The sequence below is a fragment of the Ursus americanus genome, chromosome X (assembly GCF_024610735.1).
Source record: "Ursus americanus isolate L20-20 chromosome X, mUrsAme1.1.p, whole genome shotgun sequence".
NCBI classification, from domain to species: Eukaryota; Metazoa; Chordata; class Mammalia; order Carnivora; family Ursidae; genus Ursus; species Ursus americanus.
In genome coordinates, this window is record NC_142164.1 from 20,991,674 (window position 1) to 21,004,341 (window position 12,668).

Sequence of the window (12,668 nt, forward strand, 5' to 3'; positions counted from 1 at the left end):
ATAATCTAATAGAACTGTCTAGGCATTTCTTTGCATATCAATACTTCATGGATTGAGTGAGGTATTTTCAAATCAATTGGTCTTTAAAAAATATTCCTATTATATCATGTTAGCAATTGTTTCTCTTACATCCTTACAGAGCTACTTGTAATGGTGAAGCTTGCTGAAAAGCTGTGCCACTCAAGGACCAACCTATTCCCAGCCTGCATCTGGCTTGTAGAGCATGCCGACAATGTTTAATATAATGGGTCACATCTGTCAAGGAGAATTATAAATTGTACCTTCGATGCCCTGTAATTAGTAATCCTCAAATGGCTCCAGCTGCTATTTCCCTGAGCATTTGCTTAGGTAGCATATTATAGGAAATATAACTCAGAACAAGAGTATTTAGGTCCAAAGGACCCTGTGTAGTGAAATAGGAGGGTTTTCTTCTAATCTAAAAATGCCTCTTTTCTTGTTGTTCTCACCAAGTTTACCGGCAGGCCTTTCATCCAGAGACCAGTGTGGAATGTGCTTCAGCTTGTTGAGAAGAGATCTGGTTGTTGACTTTGTATCAGAGCAAAATTCACCCATGAATCGTGTGAAAAGTAAATACGTCTGTTTTCTCTGTGTTAGGATGATTTGAGAATGAATGTGAGTCTGTAACTGGAGACTTCACGCTGAGAAGCTGACCTTTTGCTTGCAAAGGATCTTTGCTATTTGGTTGTCTCATGGGTACCTCTGCAAATGCTGGCATGCTGGGTTGTTTGCAGATCAGAATCCATTAGTTACTAAGACCTAAGGTTCAGTATGGACAATGTAGGTTTTGAAAAAAATTATTTCATTAGTTTGAGAGTCAGTACACTCTTTTCTGGACATATTTCAGTGAATTTCTAGTGAAAATTCATCATCTCATAAATGGCTATCTACTATGAGTGAACTAAAATAAGACCTTTACCTCATATATTCAATAGAAATTGCTAGATAATTGAACAATTAAAATGTGAAAATGAAACTATGAAATAACAAAAAGAAAATATATGCATTTATTGTATTTATGTATTCTTGTATAGCAACATCTTTCTAAGTAAAGGCATAAAATCTGGAAGGAAAGATTGAGTTAATGCTACAAAAACAAATATATTAAGTTCCTTTCGTAGCTTAAAAATTCATAATAAAAATTAAAGGAAAACAACAAATGGGAAAATGTTTGCAGCAGATTGTCTACTTGAGCAGTTCTTACAAGCTAATTTTGAAAAGATAAAAACATAAATGGGAAAACGGACAAAGGACATAAGAGTAATTCACAAAGAAACAAAATTGGCCAGTAAATAGTTGAAGAAATATTTACCTTCATTAGCAATCAAACAGATACAAACTAAATCTATCCATTACATTGGCAAATTTAAAAAATTGATAATACTTGAGTTGACAAAGGTTTGAGGAAACAACTTTTACATACTCAAGTTAGAATATAAATAGGTAAATCTCTCTATAGGGTAATATGACAATATGTATCTAAATCCACAAAATGTGCAATTTCACTTGTAGGAAGTTACCTTAAGGAAATAATTAGAGATGTGTATAATGCACTGACTATAAAAAATGTTCACTGCACCACTGTTTTTAATGGTGGAAAATTATAAAAAAAGATAGTAGGAGATTTGCTAAATAAATTACATATGCTCATAGGTTGAGATATTATGTAGTTATATATAATCATATTGTAATAGAATATTTATTGACCTGGAAAAGTAACCACAATATGTGCTGGGTTTAAAAACATAAAAACAATTTGTACAATAGTAAATAGAGTAATATACCATATTTTAAAATACACACACACAGACACACATACGCACACATGCTAGAGAAAGAAAGAGATTGAGACACAGACATAGAGTTATAGACAAAGACATAAGACTAAAAGTCAATGCTCCAAAATAGTTATGTTGGGGTGATGAGATTACATGCATTTTTTCCTTTCCTTTTAGATGTATTACTTTTGAAATTAGAAATAATAAAGTTATCTATAAAAGGAGATAAATGCTATAAAAAGACACACTAGTGCAATCACAGAGAAGTATTGTCCATAACTAGCTTTCAGGGCAATGGGCCAAGATTGCCTTTGGAGTACCATGCCATTTTTGTCCATCCTTCTTTCTTTAAGTCATCTTGTCCTACAAACTTTCTGAGTTTTCAGTGTTTTCATTCACTCATGTATTCCTTCATCCACTCAACTGATATTTGTTGCATTTACCACCTGCCAGGCTCAGTATTTGTGCCTATCAGATGCTCCATTCTGTAAACATTTCTTATCTGCACTTATCAGTCTTGGGGTCTTTGCTCAGACCCTGTTAGGTGACTCATTAGGACATCTTTTTAACAAGTTCTGTGTTAAGTAGGTGATACTAATATGAAACTTGAACTTGAAGGAGAACCTTAAATGCCTTAACCCAAAGAGTGAGTAATATGAACATTGCAGGCAACTCTATATGGATATTCTTGCCAGATGATGGCACTTTCTTCTACTTTCTTTGTCCTGACCTTCTTCTTCCTTTGGCTTTCCTAATTCTTGTCTGATCTGCCTTCCAGAATTTACATCCTTCTCTTCCATGACCTGCCCTCTTGACTCTGGCTTCCATATTTGTTCTGATCCAAACATTTGCTCTAACTTTCTTCAGCACTGGCATACATTTCCCATCACTGCTGTAACAGATTCCCACAAACTTAGTGGCTTAAAACAATACAAATTTATTATCTTAGAATTCTGAAGGTCTGAAGTCCAAAAAAAGTTTCACTGGGCTAAAGTCAAGGTACTGGTAAGACTGCATTTTCTTTTGGAAGCTCTAGAAGAAAATCTGTTTCCTTGCCTTTTTCAGTTTCCAGAAACCACCTTCATTCCTTGACTCATGGTCCCTTCTTTCATCTTCAAAGCTAGCAACATTGCATCTATCTGATCATTGCTCTGTATTCACATCTCTCCCTGACCATAGCTAGAAAAGGTTATGCACTTTTAAGGATCTGTGGGTTGAATTTTGGCCCTCCAAAAGATATATCCACATCCCAATTATCAGAACATGTGAATATTACAGGATATTATTGTTTGGAAAAGGGTTCTTTGTAGATATAATTACAGATCTTGAAATAAAAAAATCATCCTGGATTATCTGGCTGTGCTCCAAACCTAATGACAAATGTCTTTATAAAAGAAAAGCAAAGAGAAATTTGAGGTAGAAAGAAGAGCAGAGGAGGCAGCAATGGGATCACAGAAGCAGATATTGGAGCAGCGCAGCTACAAATTAAGGAAAACCTGGAGCCACCGGAACTTGGAAAAGACAAGGAAGGAGTCTCCCCAGAGCTTCCAGAAGGAGTGGGTTCCTGCTGTTACCTTGATTTCATACTTCTAGCCACTAGAACTGTGAAAGAATAAATTGCTGTTGCTTTAAGCCACCCAGTTGGTGATAATTTGTTACAGTGTCCACAGGAACCTAATATAGGACCCACGCGACAACACAGAGTCCTTCAAGATAATCAAGGATAATCTCCTATTCTCAAAGCCTTAAACTTAATCACATCTGCAAAATCCCTTTTTCCATGTAAGGTAATATATTCACAGGTTCTAGGAGTTAGGACTTGGGCACTTTTAGGGGGCCATTATTCTGCCTACCACAGCACATAAATAGACTGTTCATCCCTAAAACCATTATTGCCCATGCCCTCCATGAACACAGCCACTTCTCAGGCTATTTTTTATATTTTGCTTCTATCCTTACTTAGTTGTCTAGGCTCTGTCTCCTGGGTGTTGATGTAGAATAATAGAAAACATATAAATGTGGAGTCAGGAAGACCTGTATTTAAATTCTACCTCTTTATTTATTCTCTGTGTATCCCTGGGCAAATTATTCAACTGTTACGACCTTGTTTCCTCATCCATAAAATGTGCTAGTCATACACACACCATAGAGCCATTGTGAGGATTAAAGGAGTTATCATGTATAATATGCTTAGCACATAGTAGGCATTCAATGAATGTTGCAGCTTTTTTTTGCTATTATTCTATAATCTATGAACTTGTGACAATGTGTAGTCTTGAGGTAGATGGTCTGGTAGAGGAGATGTTTTTGTATAGGGACTTTCTAATTTTCCTTCAAATCCCACTGTGGAGATAGCTTTCTAATCTGATCATACATAAGGTTTCCTTGATATCGTTGCATTTTATTTTGTATTGTGATTATATCTACACAGCACTAAAGTTCCAGGTTGAAAAGGGAAAAATCCTACCTAATTGGCTACTGGAATAACACAGCTATAATAACAAATAAACAAATGTGTATTGTGTACCAACAATGTGTTAAATGTTGTTGTAGTCACTAGGGAATGAGATTGACACAGTACTTGTGCACATGGAGTGGGAAAGACTGGCAAGTAACTAGGTGATTCTAATATGGTGTGATTGGTGTCATGATGAGCACAAACACAGGGACACATTGGGATGACATAGCAGGGAATAAAGGCTCCCTGGAGTAAGTAATGTCTAATTTAGGATCTGAAGGGTGAATAGAAGTTAGTTATGTAGACTCCCTCTCACCCTTTACAGGAAGTAAAGAGAGAAAAATAAAAATGAAAAAAATTTAAATAAATTTAATTGATTTAAATATTAATACTAGGAAAAATGTTGGGTATATAAAGATAGCCATCTTATTTATTCATTCATTTTAATTTTTAGATACAGTCATACTACTGTAATGAGAATAAATGGTCTGTTGATAGACTTCTTTCAGGTCACTTGGAGAAAAAGAGGGCTTTTATTACATTTTGCACACGTGACCCCAGAAGGCAGGCTGGTGGTTAGTAAACACATAAATTCTATACTGCAAATGCCCCTGAATATAAAGCTCTCATTTAGGGAAGAGGATGGATGTGTTGTGGTGTTGTGGTCACGGTATGATGTTGGGTAGGGGGTGGTGCCAAATGTTTGGAAGACATAGTTTATGGTTTCTAGGAATAATAGCAGCAAAAATATGTTGTGAATTTATTATGTGCCAGGTACTATTCTAAGCACTGTTTGCGCATTAACTCATTTAATCCTTTCAGTGATCTGTTAGGTGGGTAATACTATTATCCCTATTCTACAGATGGGAAAAGTGAGATGGAAGGTTAAAACATTGTCTAAAGTTAGACAGTCAGCAAGTGGCAGGGCTGGGATCCAAGTCAAGACAGTTTGACTTGAAAGCCTGTGCTCTTGGCCTGTATAGTAAGTACTACCCCTTTGGGGAAAGAGGAGTCTTGTGGAAATATAGATACAGAAATGACATATGAAAAAGGGAAAACAGAAGCAAATGTCAGCATGACCTATGGATATATATCCGTTAAGTGCCAAGAGACTAGTTGAATGAGTAGAGTCCCTGAACCTGGGGTTGCAGTGGGGTGGGGGCTACTTGGTTAGGAAGATTTATAGAAAAAGAAATCTTAAGCACTGTTTTGTTAAAAGAGGAATGTAGTTACAACTAATACTGGCTAACATTTTTTGAGTCCCTACTATATAGCACTAAGTGCTTTACATATCTAATCCCATAGTTGAAACAACCTATGAGGTAGGTATTACTATATTTCCATTTCCCAATGTAGAAATTGAGACACAGAGAAGTTAATTTGCCTCAAATTTCACAACTCAGAAGGGGAAAGCCAGGATATGGACCAAGGCAGTCTGACTCTTCCTTAAATATATTGAATTGCTCCGTAATCCTTCTGCCTTTCTCTTACATCAACAATTTTTCCCTCTTTGCTGAATTATTCCCATCAGCCTTCAAACATACTGTAATCACTTGCATTATTTTAAGAAGTCAATTTCTCTGTCCTCCTACAGCAAAAAATTCCTCAAAAGACTTGTCTCTATTTACCATTTCCATTTGCTCTCCTCTCATTCTTTCCTGATATCATTTCAGTCAGATTCTCTCCACTACCATTTCACTGAAAATGCTTTTGTCAAGGTCACAAATGGCCTCGTTGCTAATGCAAAGGTCAATTCTCAGTTCTCATCTTACTTAATCTTTTAACACTATTTTGTATAGCAGGTAATTCCCTTGCCTTCCAGGGCATCACACCTGGTTTTCTTCCTATCTCTCTGGCTGCTCCAGTTTCCTTCTGCTGGTTCTTCTTTATCTCCCCAACTTCTTGATGTCAGGGTCCTAGACTGCTTCTCACTTCTATCCACAATCACTCCCTCAGTGATATCATCCTGTCTTGTGGCTTTAAATACCATGTACATGCTGTTGAATCCAAATTTATATCTACAGTCCATATTTCTCTTCTAAACTCTATATTTGTATATCCAACTGCCTCGTTCTATCTCCTCTTGTATATCTAATAGGAATTTGAAACTTAATATGTCCAAACTGAACTGCTGATATTTTCCTCATAATCTGATCCTCTCATTGTTTGACCCATTTCAATGAACAGCCATTCATAAGAAACAAAAGAGGATAAAGGGGAAGAGAGGAAAAAATAAAACAAGACAAAACCAGAGAGGGACACAAACGATAAGAGACTCTTAATCATAGGAAAGAAACTGAGGGTTGCTGGAGGGGATGGCGTGTTGGGGGTGGGGGATGGGGTAACTGGGTGATAGACATTAAGGAAGGCATGTGATGTAATGAGCACTGGGTAATATATAAGACTGATGAATCACAGACCTGTACCTCTAAAACTAATAATACATTTTATGTTAATTAATTGAATTAAAAAACAAAAAACCAATAAAATGGCCATTCATTCTTCCAGTTGCTCAGTTCCTTGGCATCCTCCCTGATTCTTCCTTTTTTCTGATTTTCCCACCTCAGTCTAAAAGCCATCTTAATATTTTATCCTTCAATGTATAATTAGAATCTAATCAATTTTTACCATATTTACTGCAATCACCATGACATGTCCAGATTATTGCCATAGTCAATTAACTAGTCTTCCTGATTCTACCTTTAACCTTCTAACCCAGAACAGCCTGAGTGATCCTATTCAGACCTAACTCAGATCATGTTACTTTTCTTATCAAAACCCTCCAATGGCTCAACTCACTTTAAGCAAAAACTAATGTCTAAATAGAGGCCTATGGCTCTACCCCAATGGTTTGTAACCATTATTACACATTAGAATCACAGAAAAAAAATGAAAAAAACAAGCAAAAACAATGTGCGGGCCCCACCCCCAAATAAACTGAAGTCGTACCTCCAGAGGGGATAATATGTGGTGTGGCCCAGGTATCTGCAGTTATTTTTTAAAGTTCCCCAACTGATAAGGAGTTAAAAATACACCTGTTATCAATTTAATAAGCACTTAATTCAGAATGAATCACAGCCCTTCCTGAGTGGAGTAAGCTTGGAAGAGACACAGATCCTAGTCACACACGTCTTTGTGGTGGTAGTATAGGGTAATGGCAAGAATTATCTCCACAATATCCCATATCCCCCAGTTAAAGGTGTCAGGAGAAGTTACTGAACAGAAACAAGCCTAAAAGGAAGCAAAGAGGGCTGATTATAATTGTTTAGAGCACAGAGAATGAATGGGCAGGTCAGGATCTTCTGGCAATATTAAAATTCCAACGAAGTTGCACATACTTGTTGCATTGCCAAGACTTGAAGGCTTCAATAAGCCTGGCTCTGTTGTATACATACATATAATGAAAATGAAAAAGAATACTGTTAAGGGAAGCAGTGGAAGACCTATAACCTTGGCCAGGAAATGGTGGATCTCTTTCATATGAGTCATACATCCCTCGAAAACCTCCAACTTCTTAGAATTCCTAATAAAAACTTTAAATATCCCAGCAACAACTTTCAAACACCACAGTTTTCATTAAAACTGCTTCATACCCAATTCTGCTTTATAGCATGGTTCCAATGTAATTATAGCTACTGCATTGATTAGGTCAGAGAATCTATGTGGATTTCTAACTAGATCCAAGTAAGGGCTTTTTCAGGACCCAGAAACTTATTGTCCCTTTAAAGTGGTAGTTTAAAAAAAGAAAGAAACCTGGAATTTGAATTTATGGCAATAACAGAAAAATTGTAGGTACTTTTGATGAAGGAGTTTAAAGTGAATGTAACACCACATATATTGACTTCATAATTCAGTGCACATCCAGATTTATTGATTAGAGAAGGACTGACTCAAGCTAAGATTGATCTGATAGAAATCACAGCCTGCTTATTTATCATGTGGAGAAAATTTACACATCTACCTAGACATAGGAGTATTACTTTATTGACTCTGAATTAAGTCTTGGCTGAATGTCAAGTTTTCACCTGCAGCCTGTGGACCCCTTTCAGGACAATATTTGTTTGCATTTGAGCAGGGAACTATGAAAAGAACATTCTTTTTTTTTTTTAGTTTAAATGCCCAGAAGTACTTTGAAAAATCAAAATATGGTAAAATATCATTAACTGACATACATGGTGATGCAAAGAGTGTTGGCTGAATGACGTTTTCTTTCATACTATTTATAAAGAAATGAAGAATAATGTTAACAATAAGACAAAATTTCAAAAACTATAGAAATATTCATAAATAAATACTAGCATACCAATTAGAAGTCTCTACTTAAAAAGATTGGTTGTTAAAGCAATAGTCTAAGAATAACCATTCAAAGGCAGTCTCCTAAGGAACTCTATTTAAAAGTATTTTGTTAGGTTAAGAGTACCTTGGCTAACATAGAGGAAACACTTAGAATATATCAGGATCATGCTGTATACATTCATCAGAGATCCTTTAAAACCTTTTCAAGAACTCTATTAAGTAAGTATTGTATATTCCCATTTTATATTTGAAAAAACAACTGACATTCAGAGAGGCTAAGTGACTTGCCAGAGATCCCACAACTGGTACATGGAGCTGGGATTAAAACTGACACTTCCTGACTCCAGAGTCTATGTTCTTAATGACTATATCCTACTACCCCTTGCTTGAAAGCCAAAAAAACCTTTATGTTAAAATAATATGCAATTCCAATATTTTCTTAATTGTGAATGGACTCACCCAAATGTTTTGAATCATAGGAATTTTACCCTAAATCTGATGGTTTTCCAATTTGGGGGTGGTTCTTGAGTAAATTATTTCTCCCTTACAGTGAGGAAGAGGCAGGGGGAATAGGGGAGAGAAGGAGCAGATCAAAAGTATTAACGGAAAATTCTAATTTTTGTGTCCTTCAGCATTTAATCACTCAGGGCACTGGCTTCTAACTACACACCAAGTGGTATATTTTGGAAGACAAGGGGTTAATCCAGTTTGTTACTGGTTATTTCCCTTCAGCAAAACAACTGTATTGGAAGGGAAATAGCTGCTCATAAGTGTTAGGGCCTTATTACCGTTCAAATGCCCTTTTAATATTCTTTATGCTGGCAAAGGTACATTATAAATGAAATACAGGGGAGGAATAATTCAAACTCTTAGGATGGTGGCATTTTGTAAACCTTGAAGCCATAGTACAAATCTTTCTCAAACCTCTGGAAATCTGTCTTGATAGCATAGAGTAGGTGGGAAGGGGCTTGCAAATCCTTTCCAACCTGACAGTTCACAAACTTAACTTGTTTTCTGGTTCCTCAGCAGTGACAGGTTCTTGGTATATTTTTCACTTCAGAAGCTAAGGACTTTTGCTAGAATATGTTGGTCCAAGTAGCCAAGCTTTAATGCTAAATTCTGGGCAGGGGAGACAAAGGAAAGAGGAAAATGAATTATATGTCAGGCTTCTTCTGGTGTTTTTGTATGAAAAGTATTTGTTGATAAGCATGGTTTAGGAGTTCCTGTGCCTTTAGACATAATATCCTCTGCAAATTCTCAACATGTATCTTGCTTGCCGTTTGTACAAATCCATTTGCTCCATTCAGTCAACCTTTTCTTAAACTTTTCTCTTCAAGGAGGTCTATCTTTATACAATTTGAGGTGACAACCTGTCTGCCCCAAATATTGCTCTTACCATCTTCCTAGTAAGCCTGAAATTTCCACCATAATGTTTCATTTATTTGATTAATTTTCCACTTATTAAATCCATCCATCCATCCATCCATCCATCCATCCATCCATCAAATCTATCAAAAAATACATATTGTCTGCTCTGTGCTTGGCACTTGGCTAGGTTCCGGTAATTCATTGGTGATTAAAGCAGACATCATTTCTGCGCTTGAGTGCACAGCCTATTGGGAGAGGAAAACAATAAATAAGTAAAGGAATGAAGTAATTCATTTCAAATTGCTCTAAATTGCTATGATGAATATGAATGCAGCAGGGAACAATGATAGAAGATACCTGGAACGGAACTACTTGGTGTGCTCAGGTGTCAGTTCAGTTGAGAAATAAGACATTCTCTAGAGGGAACTTCATTTAAAATATAAATACATTCTGTAGCAGGGTTAATGCACTAAACTCACTAGAATGGTCACATTAATAGAGGCTAGAACTCTGAGGGTGTGGGTCTCAGAACAGGTAAGTTTCTTTTGGTGGTGTATCAGTCAGGAAGAGGAGAAGAAGACTACTGAACCCCTTACATATGCTTAGCTTTGTACCAGGTGCTATTGCTTATTTATTTTTTATTTTTAAAAATTTTATTTATTTTTTTATGAAAGAGAGAGAACACACACAAGTGGGGGGGTGGGCAGAGAGAGAGAGAGAGACAAGCAGACTCCCCTCTGAGCAGGGAGCGGGACAGGGCTAGATCCCAGGACTCTGAGATTATGACCTGAACTAGAGGTTCAGGAGCTCAGAGGCTTACCGCCTGAGCCACCCAGGCACCCCCAGGTGCTATTGCTTAAAAGGTAGTTCTCTTTTCATTTGAATTGCAATAATAAGAGGTGGATAGCAAATTGATTCTAGGGATGGGAAAATAGGTTCTGAGAGGTTAGTCACAAGGTTAGTTGTTAGCAGAGCTTAGTAATAGGAAAGCTGGGGTGTTTGGGGGGGGAATTGGGTAAAATCTCAGGCTAAAGAAAAACAGAAGCAAAAAAAAAAAAAAGGAAAAACAGATATGGTGTCATTGACCAAAAATGAATTAAAACGCTTGGTCCTGTCTTTAAATTGCTTACAATCCACCCAGAGAAAGATGACAAGCTCTTGAGAAAGGACAGGAAAATGTAATAAGCAAAACTGTTAGTCAAGTCCAAACTGCGTGTTATTCCTGAGGAAGATAAACAAGGGGTATAAATGGGAGAAGTCAAGATAGTTTGAAAAGGCTATTGGGAGGAGGTTGTCAAAGCTAGCTAAAATGGAGACTTCCTTTAAATATAGTGCTTGCTTCCCTTTGCTTAGATATAGTGGTTTTAGATTTCAAGCAAGTTAGGTACAAAACAATGATTACCGAACTGTCTGTAAGGTCAACAGACACATTAAAATCATTGAGTTATGAATCACTGAAGTCTATACGGGCCCAAACAACATCCCAGCTGTGGGTACTATTTCAGGTCAAAATACGTAATACAAATTGTTGTACCCAGCTCCACTTCCCATCACTAAAATGTGACAGTGATTAAATGCAAAATGCAAATATTACAGTATGTAAGTACAAATTTAAAACAATAATGGCCTCTTGTCAGACAATATGGAAAGCCGAAGTTGCATGGAATTTGTTATTATACTTGCAAATGCAGCAATATTTACAATGGGTTGACACAGTGCTGCATAACCCAGTAAAGGCAAGAGAAGGACTATGGAAAGCAGGGCTAGAAAATTGTGAGCACAGAACACTGCCTTTAAGGAATCACAAAGGAAGGCATGAAAAGGGAGGAATAGTTTCAAGGTCAGTATTTCTTGAACATTTCTGAATCAAGATAAAGGCCAAATTATAAAGTCATTGAAGTTTGTTTCTAGACTAACATCCCCAATCTCAACTCTAAATTCTTAATTTTCTTACACTTTTTTTTGAGCTCTCATTATTCTAATTGGGGCCAGAAACTATGTCTCTGTCTTGTTTACCACTGTATCTCTAGCATTTAACAGTGTCTGGCACATAGTGGGTGCTCAATAAATATTTGGTATCTGAATGAATAGTTGTCCTCATAGCTGCCTTGAAATCTGTCATGGCTTTTCTACCGTACTGAGGAAACGCCTCTAGGCTCTCTGCATCTCTCCATGCTCAATGATTTTCACTAAAACCTCCTTATTTTATATTTTATTCCCTCAGGGACTCTCAAAAGAGAAATTTTAACCAATAAGATTAATAGTTTCAGGTACTACATTAATCCAGTTTCAACCAGAAAAAAGGAAACCACTCTCAGTGGTTGAAACAGAGGGAATTACATGCAGAGAACTGGTTACACAGATGATGGAGTATTTATAAGGGCAGTCTTATCTCCCAGATTAAGAATATGTTGAAAGCAGTCTCTTAAACACAATTCTGTTTTGAGCTCACATGATCTAAGGGTTGGAAAGAATCTTACACTTCATTCAACTCAAACTCATCAGATGGCTGTTGTGTCACAGATGTCTCTATTGCCCTATTGCAATAGCTCTTCTTTCTCCTTAGGTACAGAATGCTACTTTTCAGATGGACACCTTTCTATTCAGAATAAAATATTCTATTTTCCTACATTCCTTGCAGCTAGCCAAGGCCATGAGACTTTTAGACAGTGATATGTAAGCAAAAGTTCCATGTGGGACTTTCAGGAAGGCTTCTAAAAGGGAGTGGGCACACTTAAGAGGTGTCTCTT

The 12,668-nt window shown here is 36.7% G+C and overlaps 1 protein-coding gene across 2 annotated transcripts in view; it reads left to right on the top strand.

The window, feature by feature from the left end:
- Window positions 1-12,668, top strand: part of SMARCA1 (SNF2 related chromatin remodeling ATPase 1) — a 734,807-nt gene that overhangs the window by 333,063 nt on the left and 389,076 nt on the right. The window lies entirely within an intron of this gene.